Below are 16,250 nucleotides of genomic sequence, written 5' to 3'. Positions count from 1 at the left end.
ACAAGTCATTTTGTTATTCAAGTACAAGTTTATTTCTAATCTGTTTGACTTTATTCAACTCTAAGATCATTGGCTCTTCTGGGTGACATAAAAGCTGACCGTCCTAGAAAGAAATGCCTTCTTGTTCCCACCTGCTAGAGTTTAATTCATGTTGGATGATATTTTACAGGAATAAGACCAGCACACACTTACATTTACCAAGTGGGTTAGGCAGCTGCTTCCTAATATGCCATTGGGACAACGGAAGTGGATTGAGCCATGCCTCGTTCAGGTAACCCCAGTTTCACAACTGGAGTCAGAAGTTATTTCCAGGAAGTGAGAAGACTGACTTTATTGAACAAAATACTTGTCAGAAGTGGGATATGAACTTGTGTCCATAAGGAGGACATTGCCATTTTACGTTGACCTGATAATGTCTCCTAAATAGAAGATAAAAAGTCTGGCGCCATAGACTGCTCGGCTATCCTAACACCCTTAAGAGATAGGGAAATAGACTGAAAGGTACATGCAATCATCCTGAATAAACAAGCAGTTTATGTGTTTTAATTTATATCTAAACACTTTCCACAATAAACACACGAGAGAAAACTTCTGATCTAAGCTCGTGAGATAAACCAATTTCATTATATGTACTTGAGTTTCAAGATTTTAAAAGAACTTATTCAAGTACATGTCGATTTCTCAACTGTTTGACTTTATTCAACTCTAAGATCATTGGTTCTTCTGGGTGACATAAAAGCTGACCCTCCTATAAAGAAATGCCTTCTTGTTTACAGTTTAATTGATGGATTATATTTAAAGGAATAAGACCAACCCACACTTAGTGTGTTAGGCAGCTGGTTCCTGCATGATCAGGTAACCCCAGCCTCACAATGGTATGCAATTGGAGTCAGAAATGTTTTTCCAGGATGTGAGATGACTGAATTTATTGATGTGGGATTTGAACCCATGCCCCCTCTAAGAAGCAAGTACACCCAACTAGGGAAGAATTTTCACCTCAATTCTGGCACCTTAGACTGCTCAGCCATCCGGATACCCTGAGCGTAAGGAGAGAAATCAGTCTGTCAATCATCACAATTATTATCAACTATTGATGTTTTTCATAGACAAAATGACTTGTATATTCAGGGTGATTGCATGTACCTTTCAGTCGTCTCTACTAACACTCCCAAACATGGCAATGGAAAGCAAGCCTAAATCTCTTCAAGTAATTGTCTCCAAGTTCACACTGGAAATGTGGAAAACATACAGTGTTAGTACCGTCCACATTTCAGACGAGTAAAACATATATGACTTCAGTATGTACCTTACATTATGTTTATGCCTGCTTGTTCAATGTACTGTTATTTTGATGCATTATCTAATAAAATTAAAGTTAATTTACTCTCTGGATTCTATTATTTTCTATCATAATAGATAGTCTTTAATTTACCTTGTTCAAAGATTCAGTTTATTTGCTGCTCCAGCTCTTTACCTTAATACTCAGACAGAGTGGCTTGGTGCTACCCTCTTCACACTACCCTCTTCTCTTCACACACAGGGCATATGCCCTGCAATCACCCTCTAACATTGTCTCTGGTACAGTAATCTTTATATATTGTGTAAAAAGATAGATAGATAGATAGATAGATAGATAGATAGATAGATAGATAGATAGATAGATAGATAGATAGATAGATAGATAGATAGATAGATAGATAGATAGATAGATAGACAGACAGATATCACTGTAAAAAAATTCTTAACTTTTTGGGCATTTAACTTATATCACATGTGTTCTGCAAATACTTATGAGCTTGGTGAACTAGAAATATGCTTCATTCAGCACAAGCAAATATAAGCTATTATATAACTGGCAGGGGGGAGTTCTATTAATGTTTATCTCGTAAATTAGAAAAAAATTAAAAACATATAAGTTTTATTGCAATAAAGAAGGTTAGCACTTTTTATATTTGAACATTTTGCTAAAACAGGTATCTCAGATGAGATGTGCATTTTCACTATCTTTACAGTGTATCTGAATGCTTGTGATAGAGGAACTGTAATTTTCCAGACAAAATGTGGTACTGTTGGTCACCATGCAATTTACTATTTAATTTTCCTCAAATGGCTTTCACAGTGACCTTTCGATGGTTAGTGTCTCCAAGTACAAGAGGCGTTGTTATAATTCACAGCCTTTTCTATCCTGTGTTTTTCAGTATTTTGAAAATATTATAAAGATTTATATCATATATTCCTTGGTCAACTGCTTTACTTTTGACAGAAATATATGACTACCATTTCTTCTAAGGCAACCTTTGGTCACCGCTTAAGTAATAAATCAAGTTGTTAAGGAAAAATGTCACCTTAAAACTAAAATAAGAAAGTAGTTCGTTTGTAAAAATATAAAACATTACATAAAGCAACCTCTTCTGTTCTCCATCAGTGCAATGGAGCAGCAGACATGTTGTTGGAGATTGAAAATGTGTGCTGTGTGTGAAGAAGAGCTAAGGCAGGGCACTAGCTTTAATGTGTAGTTTCTCTTAGCTTTAAAGAGGTCATATCACCACTCCTGATATGTCTATTTTAATAGGTTCTTGTATTCCCTATTGTTACAGCTGTGGGGTATGTGGACCCACTAGGCTGCTCCGCTGAGGCGGGGTAGTAGCTAGCAAAACAATAGTCAATGACAGTCTTTGAGGACAATAGTACCTGGATAGATTTGGCAGACACTTGACTTGGCAGACACTTGGCGTGGCAAATACTTGGCATGGCAGACACTTGGTGTAAATTACACTGGGCAGAGATGATGAACTCGACTCCGACACTAGACTTTCACTGGAACATACACAATTACAGGATACTGGATACAGGATAGGTCTCCTGGCTTTTGATGTATAGAAATGTAGCCCAAACTGTTTGTGTCTTTACACTGACCTGATGAATGGACCAGTTCGGTCCTAAAATGTGTTTTCTTAAAAAAACTCAAATGACTGCAGAAAAAGTTTTGACATTTTAACTCACAAGCCAGGCACCGAGACCAGAACACTGCAAGTTTTTTTTCCTAATATTCACAGAATATGTAAGGAGCAGCCCACATTCTCCTCTGAGTCAGAGTATGACATGCCCATGGCCGCGGGCCGTCAGGCTCACTCACCTCCTGACACCCACAGCCATGGATCTGCGAGCGCTGGCCCAGTCTCCTCCTCAGGAGACACTAGCGCTCACATCCGCTCACCTAAGCCAGGTCCAGTAGGGTGCACGCGCACGCTCGTGCCCTCTCTTAAAGGGGCTTTCATGAGTAATTAGCCCATAGCACCCTGGACTATAAGAAGGGCTCAGCCCCTTCCTCCCATGCCTGAGCGTTGTTGTCATACCCTAAGTTTATCTATGCAAATGGTCTCCTAGTGTTTCCCAGTTCCTAGTGTTCCCTGCTCCTGTATCCTGTATCTTGTATCCCGTGCTATCCTGGTCTAGTGCTGTGCTGAGCTTAAGTCGTGCTGTGCTGTATACCACGCCTGTCCTGCTTCACCATGTCTGATGTCTACCTGCTGCCTAGTACTAGCTGAGCCTGCCTTGCTACTGTCCGAGTTGCCACAGGTACCCTATATGAACTATAGACTGTAACCTGTGCCCTCTTGGCCAGCTGCCATACCGCCAAGGCGGTACGGCCCAGTGGGCCCACGTACCCAACGTGACAGTACACTCAGGCCATGGACCCCGTTGGTCGATCCAAGACCAAGATGACGTCACAAGAGGTGCGGACGGATATGCTGGACCTCCGGTCTCGGCAGGACTAACTCCTCCAGGCCTTGAACTTTCTCGCACGTTGGCACAAGCTGTCATTCCTCCAACGACACCTCCTGGCAGTGTTGATCCCCATTTTTCTTTGCCACTTCCTGACCGCTATGATGGAGACACAGGTACCTGTCATGGATTTTTGAACCAGTGCCAGATCCACTTCAGCCTGTATGCAAGGGCATTTTCATCTGATGGCGCAAGAGTCACTTTCATCATCTCTCTACTCACTGACAAGGCTCTTGTATGGGCAAATCCTATCTGGGAGAGACAAGGACCAGAGACCCGTGACTTCCAGGGCATCCTCTGGACTTTTCACATGGTGTTTGAGGAGCCTGGATGAGTCTCATCTGCAGCGGCTTACTTGCTAAACTTACGGCCAAGGAGACACCTCCGTGAGCGAGTACGCCATCCACTTCCGCACCCTGGCGGGAGAACTGTTGTGGAACAATGAGGCCTGGTGGCTACAAACTGGCAGGGTCTGTTTCCTAAATTTAAGGACGAACTTGACGCTCGAGATCTACCGTCTACCCTGGATGACTTCATCCTTCTGTCCGCCCGGATTGATATGAGGATCCGAGAATGGCTCCAAGAGGCTCGTCGGGAGGGAGGCCTTCCTAGTCCGGTCCCACCCTTGCAGCAACCTCTTCTGTCCTCAGGTGCTGATCCTACTAAGGAGTCTGTGAGGAAGGACCAGTGTAAGCTATCCACCCAGGAGCAACAACGCAGACGCATTTCGGGACTCTGTCTATATTACGGCCTCGGAGGCCATCTTGTGCGTCTGTGTCCCAAAATTCCCAAAGCCTAGGGTTGCTAGGAGAGACAACTTTGGATAAAAAAGGACTTCCGTCTAAATTGTCCATACCAGTGACCAAACTGTCCGTCGAGAGAACGCTTCAGGTGTTCATATCTGGATCGGCTGCTAATTTCATTTGTAGAGACCTGGTAGATCTTCTTCAATTACCCACTACACCTCCGGAGAGGCCGTTGACGGTTTCATCTGTGAATGGACTACCTCTGCCAGATCCAGTTATTGCTGTAACCAAGCCACTGAGGCTCCACATGGGAGCACTTCACTCCAAGCTGTTATTGTTCTTTGTCTTGTCCAAGGCCGTTAACCCCGTGCTACTGAGCCTACCTTGGCTCCGATTACATGCCCCAGTCCTGAACTTGAACGCTGGAGAGGCTTTCCAGTGGGGTCCCAAGTGTCGCAAACGTTGCCTAGGACAGATTTGTTCTGCTCAGCCTCCTCTGCCTCAGTCATTTGCAGGATTGCCTGGTCATTATTCTGCATTTTTGGATTTCTTCAGCAAGAGGGAGGCGGAGACGCTGCCCCCACACGGGACGTATGACTGCCCTATAGAGCTGATTCCTGGTGCAACCCTTCCTCGTGGTAGGGTATAACCTCTCTCCTTACCAGAGACTCAGTCCATGTCTGCCTATATTAAAGAGAACTTGGAGATGGGCTTCATAAGGAAATCTTCCTCTCCGGCAGGAGCCGGGTTCCTCTTCGTCAAGAAAAAGGATGGTTCTCTACGCCCCTATAACGACTACCGGGGTCTCAACCAGATCACGGTGAAAAATAAGTATCCGTTGCCACTGATTTCCATACTGTTTGATCGTATACGTGGTGCCAAGGGAGCTCCCTCTGTAACCCCCGGGCCTCCCGCGATGGATCGCGGGTGGCGATTGTTGCTATGGCAACCAGGAAGACGTTACTAGGCTTCCTGGTTGCCAAGGTACGGAAGCCTATTAGGTCCTGCCCGATGCAGGACCTAATACGCTAACTGTCAAATGAAGAATGACAGTTACGATGCACTACACTACATAAGTAGTGCAGTGTATTGTACCGGGGATCAGAAGACCAGATATTCAAGTCCCCAGGTCAGTGTAAAAGAAAACGTAAAAAATGTGAAAGAAAATTAAATAAATAAAAGTTAATAAATAATAAATAAATAATAAAAATAACACTTGCCCTGTTTCCCTGATCAACTCCTTTATTATTAGAAAAATAATGAAAACATGAAAAAAAACTATACATATTAGGTATCGCCGTGTTCGGAACGGCCTGATCTATAAAAATATCACATTATTGTTACAACACGGTGAACACCGTAAAAAGAATTAATAAAAAACAATGACAGCATTTTATTTTTTGGTCATCTTGTCTCAAATTTTTTTTTAATAAAAAGTGATCAAAAAGTTGCAAGTAACGCAAAATGGTACCAATAGAAACTACAGTTCGTCACGCATAAAACAAGCCCTCCCGCAGCGATATAAACGAAAAAAATAAAAAAGTTATGGCTGTCAGAAAATGGTGACACTAAAACATGATTTTTTTTTAGAAAAGAGTATTTTTACTGTGGGAACGTAGTGAAACGTAAAAAAGCTATATAAATTTGGTGTTGCTGTAATCGTATCGCCCCGCAGAATAAAGTTAACATGTTGTTTATACTGCATGGTGAACACTGTAAAAAAAAACAAAAAAGAAACGTGCTAGAATGGCTGTTTTTTGGTTTCCTCATCTCCCAAAAAATGGAATAAATAGTGATAAAAAAATCGGATGTACCCCAAAATGGAACCAATAAAAATTACAGCTCGTTCCACAAAAAACGCGCCCTCACACAGCTCCGTCACCGGAAAAATAACACGTTATGACTCTCAAAACGCAATGATGCAAAATGATTCTAAATCACGGCCCAGACTCATTTTTAGGTCCAGTAGAATTTCACTAAATACCCCACATCGTAATTTGCTGAACCCCACAGGTGGACCCTGTAGATGCAGCGGAGATGAGGAAACTTTAGGACCTTGTGTGGCTTATGGGGCTAGTGAAGAAGTCAAATATAAGGCAACACTGGAGCGCAGATATTCTGTATAATACCCAATAAATCCCGCCTGTGCATAAAGGATTGGTTCAAAGCGTATCACACCAATCCATGGATTATTCATTCTCCCCATTATTACATCATACTATTATGACCTGTTGCACTCCGCCCAGTTTACATATACCCTGATGTACTCCGCCCAGTTTACATATACCCTGATGTACTCCGCCCAGCTTACATATACCCTGATGTACTCCGCCCAGCTTACATATACCCTGATGTACTCCACACAGCTTACATATAGCCTGATATACCCGCACATATTACATATACCCTGATGTACTCCGCCCAGCTTACATATACCCTGATGTACTCCGCACATATTACATATACCCTGATGTACTACGCACAACTTACATATATCCTGATGTACTCCGTGCATATCACATATACCCTGATGTACTCCGCACAGTTTACATATGCCCTGATGTACTCCGCCCAGATTACATATACCCTGATGTACTCCGCCCAGCTTACATATACCCTGATGTTCTCCGCACAGATTACATATACCCTGAAGTACTCCGCCCAGGTCACATATGCCCCCACATTATAAGCTGAAATACCACTAATACACCAAGCAAAATCTGCGCCTCAAAAGCCAAATGGTGGTCCAACTGAGCCTGGCAGTGTACCCAAACGGCAATTTATGACCACATATGGAGTATTCTGGAGAACCCGCTTAACAATTTATGATGTGTGTCTACGGTGGTACAAGCTGGGCACAACACATTGGGCACTGAAATGGCATATCTGTGGAAAACAATCAGACTGCAACATCTATAGTTTACTCATTTTTGCAAAACACTTGTGCGGTCAAAATGCTCACTACACTCCTAGATAAATTATTTGAGGGATCTAGTTTCCAAAATGGGGTAATTTTTCGGGTGGTACCACTGTACTGATACTATAGCTCAATGCAACATGGTGTCAAAAAACGAATCTTATAAAATCTCGACACCAAATACTAAATGGCGCTCCTTCCCTTTAGAGCCTTGCTGTGTGTCCAAATAGAGGTTTATGACCACGTGTGGGGTATATCCCTACTCTGAAGAGAATGCTTTACAAATATTACGGTGCTTTTTCTCCTTTATTTGTAGAGAAAATGATTTTTTTGTAACTAATGCTGCGTCTTATTGGAAAATAATGTAATGTTTCATTTTCACTGCCTATTTCTAATAAAATATATGAGACACCTGTGGGGTCAAAATGCTCACTACACCCCTAGATGAATTCCTCAATGGGTGTAGTTTGCCAAATGGAGTCACTTTTGGGTAGTTTCCACTGTACTGCTACCTAAGGGGCTTTGCAAAAGCGACATGGCGCAGAAAAACCAATCCAGCAAAATCTGCTCTCCAAAAACCAAATGGCGCTCCTTCACTTATGAGCCCTGATGTGTATTCATACAGTACTTTATTACCACATATGGGGTATTTCCGTACTCTGGAGAAGTTGCTTTACAAATGTTACAGTGATTTTTCTCCTTTATTTGATGAGAAAATGAAAAAATTTGACCTAAAGCTACGTCTTAGTGGAAAAAAATGTCATTTTTCATGTTTACTGCACAATTCTAATGAAATCTATGAAACACCTGGGGGGTCAAAATGCTCACTACACCCCTAGTTGAATTCCTATAGGGGTGTAGTTTCCCAAATGGAGTCACATTTGGGGTGTTTCCACTGTACTGGTACCTTAGGAGCTTTACAAATGCAACATGGTGCCGAGAAATCAAACCAGCAAAATCTGTACTTCAAAAGCTAAATGGCGTGCCTTCCGTTCTAAGTCCTGCCGCTTCCCCAAACAGCTGTTTTATGACCACATGTTGGGTATTTCCGTACTCTGGAGACGTTGCTTTACAAATGTTGTGGTGCTTTTCCTCATTTATTTGTTGAAAAATATAACAATTTTGAGGTAAAACTACATCTTATTGGAAAATAATGTAATTTTTAATTTTCACTGCCCAATTCTAATGAAATCTATGAAACACCTGTGCGGTCAAAATGCTCACTACACCAATAGATGAATTCCTCAAAGGGTATAGTTTCCCAAATGGAGTCACTTTTGTGGGGTTTCCTTTGTTTCGGCACCACAAGACCTCTTCTAACCTGACATGGTGCCTGAAATATAATTTAAGAAAATGAAGGCCCAAAGATACTCTAGGTGCTCCTTTGCTTCTGAGGCCGGTGTTTCAGTCCAATAGCGCACTAGGGCCACATGTGGGATATTTCTAAAAACTTCAGAATCAGGGCAATAAATATTCAGTTGTGTTTCTATGGTAAAAACCTTCAGTATTACAGGAAAAATGGATTAAAATGGAATTTCTGCAAAAAAAAAATGAAATTTGCAAATTTCCCTTCCACTTTGCTTTAATTCCTGTGAAACGCATAAAGGGTTAAGAAACTTTCTAAATGCTGTTTTGAGTACATTAAGGGGTGCAGTTTTTTAAATGGGGTGATTTGTGGGAGTTCCTAATATATAAGGCCCTCAAAGCCACTTCAGAACTGAACTGGTCCCTAAAAAAATAGGCTTTAGAAATTTTCTTGAAAATTTGAGAAATTGCTGCTAAACTTATAAGCCTTGTAACGTCCTAAAAAAAATAAAAGGATGTTCAAAAAACGATGCCAATCTAAAATAGACATATGGGAAATGTTGGCTAGTAACTATTTTGTGTGGTATAATTATCTGTCTTACAAGCAGATACATTTGAATTTAGAAAATGCTAATTTTTTGCAAATTTTCTCTAAATTTTGGTGTATTTCACACAAAAATATTGAATATATCGACCAAATGTTTTCACTAACTTAAAGTACAATATGTCACGAGAAAACAATCTCAGAATAGCTTGGATAGGTAAAAGCATTCCAGAGTTATTACCACATAAATTGACACATGTCAGATTTAAAAAAATGAGGCTGTGTCATAAGGTCAAAAAGTGGCTGCGTCCTGAAGGGGTTAAGACTGACGTATGAAAAAATTTGCCACCATAACTGTGACGAACCACTGCCGCCTGTCCTGACCATTTTCTACGTCACCTGTTATGAACCTCTACCACCTGCCTCGACCTTTTGCCTTACCAGACCACGCAACAACTATCATGTCAGCCGTCACCAAGGGAGCTGACACTGGGGATAGTGACCTGGGGTTCCCCACATCCCTGTACAGTGGTTAAAGGGTGGAGATCAGAGGTCCCCTTAGCCCCCACCCCCCGGAGTAGCCCCAGGTCAAATCCCTTGGTGACAAGGTAGGTTCACATTGCCCCCCTGCATGTACATGTCACTCCACATACATCCTGGGAACTTTCTATTCATTTAAATGGGGGCAGAAAAGAGTTATATTAATATGATATGTCATTATGGTTGATTTTACTCTCATCTAGCATCGTCTTAAGTAAATGCATCTCTTCATTTGTCCTTTTAAAAAAAAAAAGTTAAACCAAATGTTTTTAAATAAAATTGCTATTGATCTTTTCAATCTGTAAATTATAAAAGGCCTCATCATGTGTCAACACTTGTTCTTTAGGGAAAATAATTGCATCTTTATTACAGTTAACTTCGGGTTATTATATCTGCAGACAGCATACCTATTCAAGTTTTAACTACACATACAACACTTCTATTGATAAATATGTCATCTTTGATGTTATATAAATCATGATAAATAGTATTTTACTACTACACAGTCATTTCATAACATCAAATTTTGAGAACTACCATTACATTTTATTTTTCAGAGAAATGCAAATACGAGCTGAACTTCCTTAGAGCATTAAGTTGAAATGTGATCGATGAATTTAACTAGATCTTACTTTATCTTTTCTTGAATGTCACTGACCATTAATCTTTTAATGAATGTTTGAATTTACCTAAAACAAAATCAATAGTTGACAAAAGGTTGTAACATTCCTCTGCTCATTCCAAAAGAGGTGTTTTTGTTGTCGTTCTGTATTTTCTTCTTTACATTCTAATGTTGAGAAACAAAAAGAAAACCAATATATATATATATATATATATATATATATATATATATATATATATATATATATATATATATATCACCCCAGCCATAACATTGAAGGGGTTGAAATTAAATTGATGGCCTATCTTCAGGATAAGCCATCAATATCTGTGACCTTCTGCACCCTGAATTGGAGAAAGCTGTAATACTGTGCTCCGTTGCTTTGACTTTGTCGGCGTTGTACAGTATGGAGCTGTATGCGCAATGAAGGGGAAGCAGAGCTCACCAGAGAGCCGTGGCCTTTTTAAATGGTGGATTGGCAGGGGTGCCGAGAGTCAGACCCCAATCAGATATTAATAGTATATACTGAGGATAGGCCATCAATTTTATTTCCCCAGAAAACCCCTTTAAAATCGCCTGCCTAATATTGTGTAGGTCCCCCTTATGCTGCCAAAACAGCTCTGACCCCTTCAAGGAATGGACTCCACAAAACTTCTGAAGGTGTTTTGTGATATCTGGCACAAAGATGTTAGCAGCAGATCCTTTAAAGGTGTTGTCCAGTCATAAAAATGTATGGCCTATCCTCAGGATAGGCTATGAATATCTTATCGGTCGGGGTCTAACTGCCGATCGGCTGTTTTGAAGGGGCGGCAGTGCTTGTAGGAGTGTTGCTTCCCCTTCATTCCTGTCACTGCTCACACTGTGAATCGCGGACACAGCAGTAGCGGGGGTTCACATTATTACAAGCCTCTCCCATTGAGGTGAATGGGAGAAGACTGTAACACTGTGAACTGCTGCAACAAGCGTGTCGGCGATTCACAGTGTGAGCAGTAAGGGAAATGAAGGGGAAGCAGCGCTCGTATCAGCGCTGCGGCACCTTCAAAACAGCTGATTGGCAGGGATGCAGGCAGTCAGACCCCCACTGATCAAATATTGATGGCCTAACCTTGAGGACAGGCTATTCATTTTTAGGGACTGGACAACCCCTATAAGTCCTATAATTTGTGAAATGAGGCTTCTATGGATCAGACTTGTTTATCCACCATATCCCACCGATACTCGACTGCTACAATGTTTAGAAAAGGTGTTACGTGTCAAAGTAAAATTTACATAAATGCCGGGACCCAAGTTTTCTCAGCATCTCAATGCCTTTTTCAGCTAGCATTTTTCTCTATATGCATTATAGTGCCATCTCTTCCCCAGGTAACTGACGCACACACTCCCGGCCATCCCCAGATGTAAAACAAAATGTAAAGCATGATACCAGGCCACCTTGTTCCATTGCTCCATGGTCTAGTTCAAATGCTGACATTTTAATTGTAGATGCCTTCGGTGGGGAACAGGGGTCAGCATGTCCACTCTGACCGCTTTTCAGCTGCATAGCCCTAAAAGCAGCCACTCGGGATGCACAGTGCTTTCTGACACCTTTTTATCATAGCCAGGATTAACTTTTTCAGCACTTGGTGCTACACTATTTCTTTTGTAGGATCGGACCAGACAGACTTGCCTTCAATTCCCATGCACGTTAATGAGCCTTAAAGAGGTTTTCCCACAGGATATCTAAATGAAGAAAAAGAAAAAAGGAGGACAACGGCACTCCTCTAAGGTAATATTGTAAGGAACGGGGAGACAGTGAGAGCAGAGAGGAGAGCTGGTACACTCACCTGGCAGTTTTGTGCAAGGATAGGCACAACACTACTGCTTAGCGTGGAAACAAATGTTGCTGAAGATCGTTGAAGGTGTCGGTTGTCACACGCTGCTATCCCATGGGAGAAAAATTGGTTCCCGGTGAGATCGAACACAGGATGTGGAGAATAAAAGTTGCAGTATTCGGGACATGGCACCTGACAGGTAAGTGTTCAAAACTAAGTATTTTTCAGTAGATTTTATTGTAATAGATACTATGCATTTCAGGACCGGACAGGTCCCTTCCTCAGGTTCATACAGTGATACACAAAAAGGAAGCATCATTTTATGCACAGAAAAAAAAACGTTTTTTTTCCGGGATGGCAATTACACCTCATTTTTCAAACAGGAAGGGAGGAGTGAACTAACCCCAAAGGTCAGTATAGATCAAACAGTGATGTCAGATAATAGCTCCCCTTAATCGTATGCAGGTGAACTATATATACGCATTTGCAATGACGGGTATTTGACCTTACCATCACAACAGTCATACTCATAATAAATATTTACCATATTGGAAAATGACATTAACATGTACATATATATAAATATAATTATAAAATGTATATATCTATAAAAAACAAAACACAATACTGCGTGTTTGTAGTAAAAATCGGAACAATTTTAGATCAGGATAAAGCAAGTGCGTAAAAGCCCATCGTTTTTCAGCATCAGTGGGCAGGATAAAAACTAGCTAATTTTAATAGAAATATAGAAATATAACCTGGTTCGGTACTCAGATTTGTGCTGTTTTTTCTAAGTTACAATAAATGTATAACAAGACTATCTAAAATTAAGTTGATGATGTATAATGCAGATAAAATAATATTCAAAACATAAACTCTAAAAGCAGTTCTGTAAAGGGCTGGAAAATGTTTATAGCACCAACATCCCCCCATAATTTACCATATAGGCAGCTCCATAGATACATAGACTATACGAAAAGTAACCAGAGCATATAGCCGACCGTATGAAAAAATATAAAAAAATGTATTATACAAATACAACAAACAGTTATTAAAAAACATATAAAGACACAACTCTAGTACAGTTTTAATGGAGCAAGACAATTCTGCTGGATGACATGTAAGAAGTATTTAAGGCTGTGCTAGATAACTGCTAGATTTTGTTTCCAACCCAAAATGGGGAATCAAGATAATAAACTCAAATTCCTGTAAACGTATATAAACTATTAGGAAAGGGGAAAGGGGAGAAAGTATCAGTACATGCAGATTTAGTTGAAAACAGCAGCAAGACGAATTTCGCTCCACCACCAGACCCCAACGTGTGTTTCGCTATATTGTTATATTTTTTCATACGGTCGGCTATATGCTCTGGTTCTGTTTCGTATAGTCTAGATAAAATAATATGTCCCAACAATAGCGCTGTCATCCTTCGATAACATCAATCTTTGCATCATATGAGATTATACTGTATATTTTAGAAATTTTGAATGAAGGGTGCTTTAGAAAATTAGAAGAGGTCTACTGTAGATGTTTTGTATTTGGTTGCCCCTGGTTACACTGTATTGCTAGGTCAACCAATAGTACTGGATTTTTTTATATGCTATTTGATACTAAGGACCCCATGTGATATACATTCAGCCCAACCGGAGAGAGACTATAAAATTTATAAATCCAAAAAATGAATATTTGCGTTGGACCTGTGCTTGTTTATTCTGGTTCTCAACACTTGTTTGGTCCTTCCTATGTATTGCAGTCTGCACGTGCATTCCAGAAGGTATACCACGAAATTAGACGCACAATTTAGGAATTGTTTTATTGTAAATATTTATCTCGTTATGTTGCACTTGGATGTCAACTGTCTGTGTTGGATATTAGCACAGCATTGACACCTAGATGTGTTACATCTATAGGACCCCGTTACCTTGGAGAGAAAGCTGATTTTTGTACTTTCATTCCCTTCTATATCTCTCAGGCTACTAGGGGCAAGGATATTTTTGATATTTCGACCTCTTTGATACGTAAAATTTGGTTTGTTTGGTAAAATTGTTTTTAGCACAGGGTCATTCGACAGAACTCTCCAGTGTTTGGTGAAGAGGTTCCTTATCATCCTATGACCACTATTAAAATCCGTAATAAAGTTACATTTTCTTTTGTTGGTTAAAACCGTGGTCCTATCTTTTTGTGTATTTAGTAGAAGCTTTTGCGGAATTTGTAGAGATTTTCGATAGGCTGACTGGACCAACTCATGGGGGTAAGTTTTCTCATAGAATCGTTTTTTGAGAATATTGGCCTGCTGTTTAAAAGTTTTTGTGGGACTACAATTTTTCTTTATACGTTTGTACTGGTTGTTGGGGATGTTTGTGAGCCATGGCTTATAATGGGCGCTAGAAAAATGTATATAGCTGTTGACATCAACGTTCTTGAAATGGGTTTTACTGCTAATTTTCTTATCTTCAATAAATAATGTGAGGTCCAAATAATCTATTGTAATATTGGATATGTTCAATATGAACTGTAGGTCCCAGTAATTATTATTCAAAAAGGCGACAAAACTTGTCGCCTCTTCCTCATCCCCACTCCATAAAAAAATAGGTTGTCTATATATCTTTTTTAATATAGGATCTTATCACCCATTCACGAGATTCTTGTGAAAAATCAAACAATGGTTTTGAACTGTGCCCTTTTCATAGCTTAAACTTTATCGTTTTCTTGCTAATCTTGTCAGACTTAAGTTGTGTAAAAATGCAGTATTGATCTAACAAAGTATCATCACCTTTCATACAGCAGATTGCTTGCGGTTTCTGCTGTGAGTGAATGCTGATTGGGGAAAAACATGTTTACCCTGCTAATAGCAGCAAATTATAGCAAGTCTGGCAAGAAATGTTAAACAGACTGATTTAAAAAAAATCTTCTTTCAGTTTAGGTTCAAAGCCTATGCATACACATATGTCACTGGATTTACAAAATGTACATGTATCACAGCATGCAAAGATGTACATAAATCATTGACATACATTAATTCAGATATTAATATACAAGCGCACTGTAAAGGAATGTACAAAACAGAAAATGTGAAAACATAGAAATAAAATAGTGAGTTGGAATTCGGTATGGGACTGAGCCAGCCAAAATTAGTTAATTAAAATCAGTTATTTTGATGCTTCTTAACAAAAAATGTCCCATGCTGACCACTTATTTCCATTTGTGGTACTGAGACATATAAATGTCAAAGTGGGGGATCCACCGCTCAGGATTTTTCTCTATGAGCAAGAGCAAAGTGCCACTAGGGAACAGCAGTGCTTGCTCTGGCACTACTGGTCTGCCTACAGAGACATAACAAGAAATTGCTTGGTCCCATAGCTAACATTTAATGACCTACCCTTACCCCCCCCCCCACTCTTGAGCATTTACTAGCTCAATCTGAAAGTTATTGTTAGAGAAGCAAATATCATAGCCTGTTACTGTGATCTGTCCTCCTGTACAGCCTTCAGTGACCGTGTGGAGATCAGACCTCAACAGTAATTAAGACTCCAAATTTTATTCAGACCCCAGACCAGACCCCTAAATAATCAGACCCCAGAACAGACACAAAATTAATAAACTCAGACCCCAGAACAGACTCCTAAATTAATTCAGATCCTTAATTCAGAGCCCTGAATTATTTAAGAACCCACATTTAATTCAGACTATTAAATTAGTAAGACCCTAGACCCCTAAATTTATTATACTCCTAAATAAGATCCAAAGCCCCTAAATCAGACTCCATACCCTAAATTAATCAAACCCCAGATGAGACCTCTAAATCAGACCCCAGACCCCTAAATCAGTCAGAATTCTAAAATACAAAATCATATTATACCCCATGCCCAACTACTGTCTGAAAATGGACACCTAGCATTGTGAAAATTCCACCCAGCACTTTACACTTATGACCACCTTCATGCAATTTTGAATCAATGCATAATATTGTGTAAAAGAT

The sequence above is a fragment of the Rhinoderma darwinii genome, chromosome 4 (assembly GCF_050947455.1).
Source record: "Rhinoderma darwinii isolate aRhiDar2 chromosome 4, aRhiDar2.hap1, whole genome shotgun sequence".
NCBI classification, from domain to species: domain Eukaryota; kingdom Metazoa; phylum Chordata; class Amphibia; order Anura; family Rhinodermatidae; genus Rhinoderma; species Rhinoderma darwinii.
Note: the sequence above shows the minus strand (reverse complement) of the source record.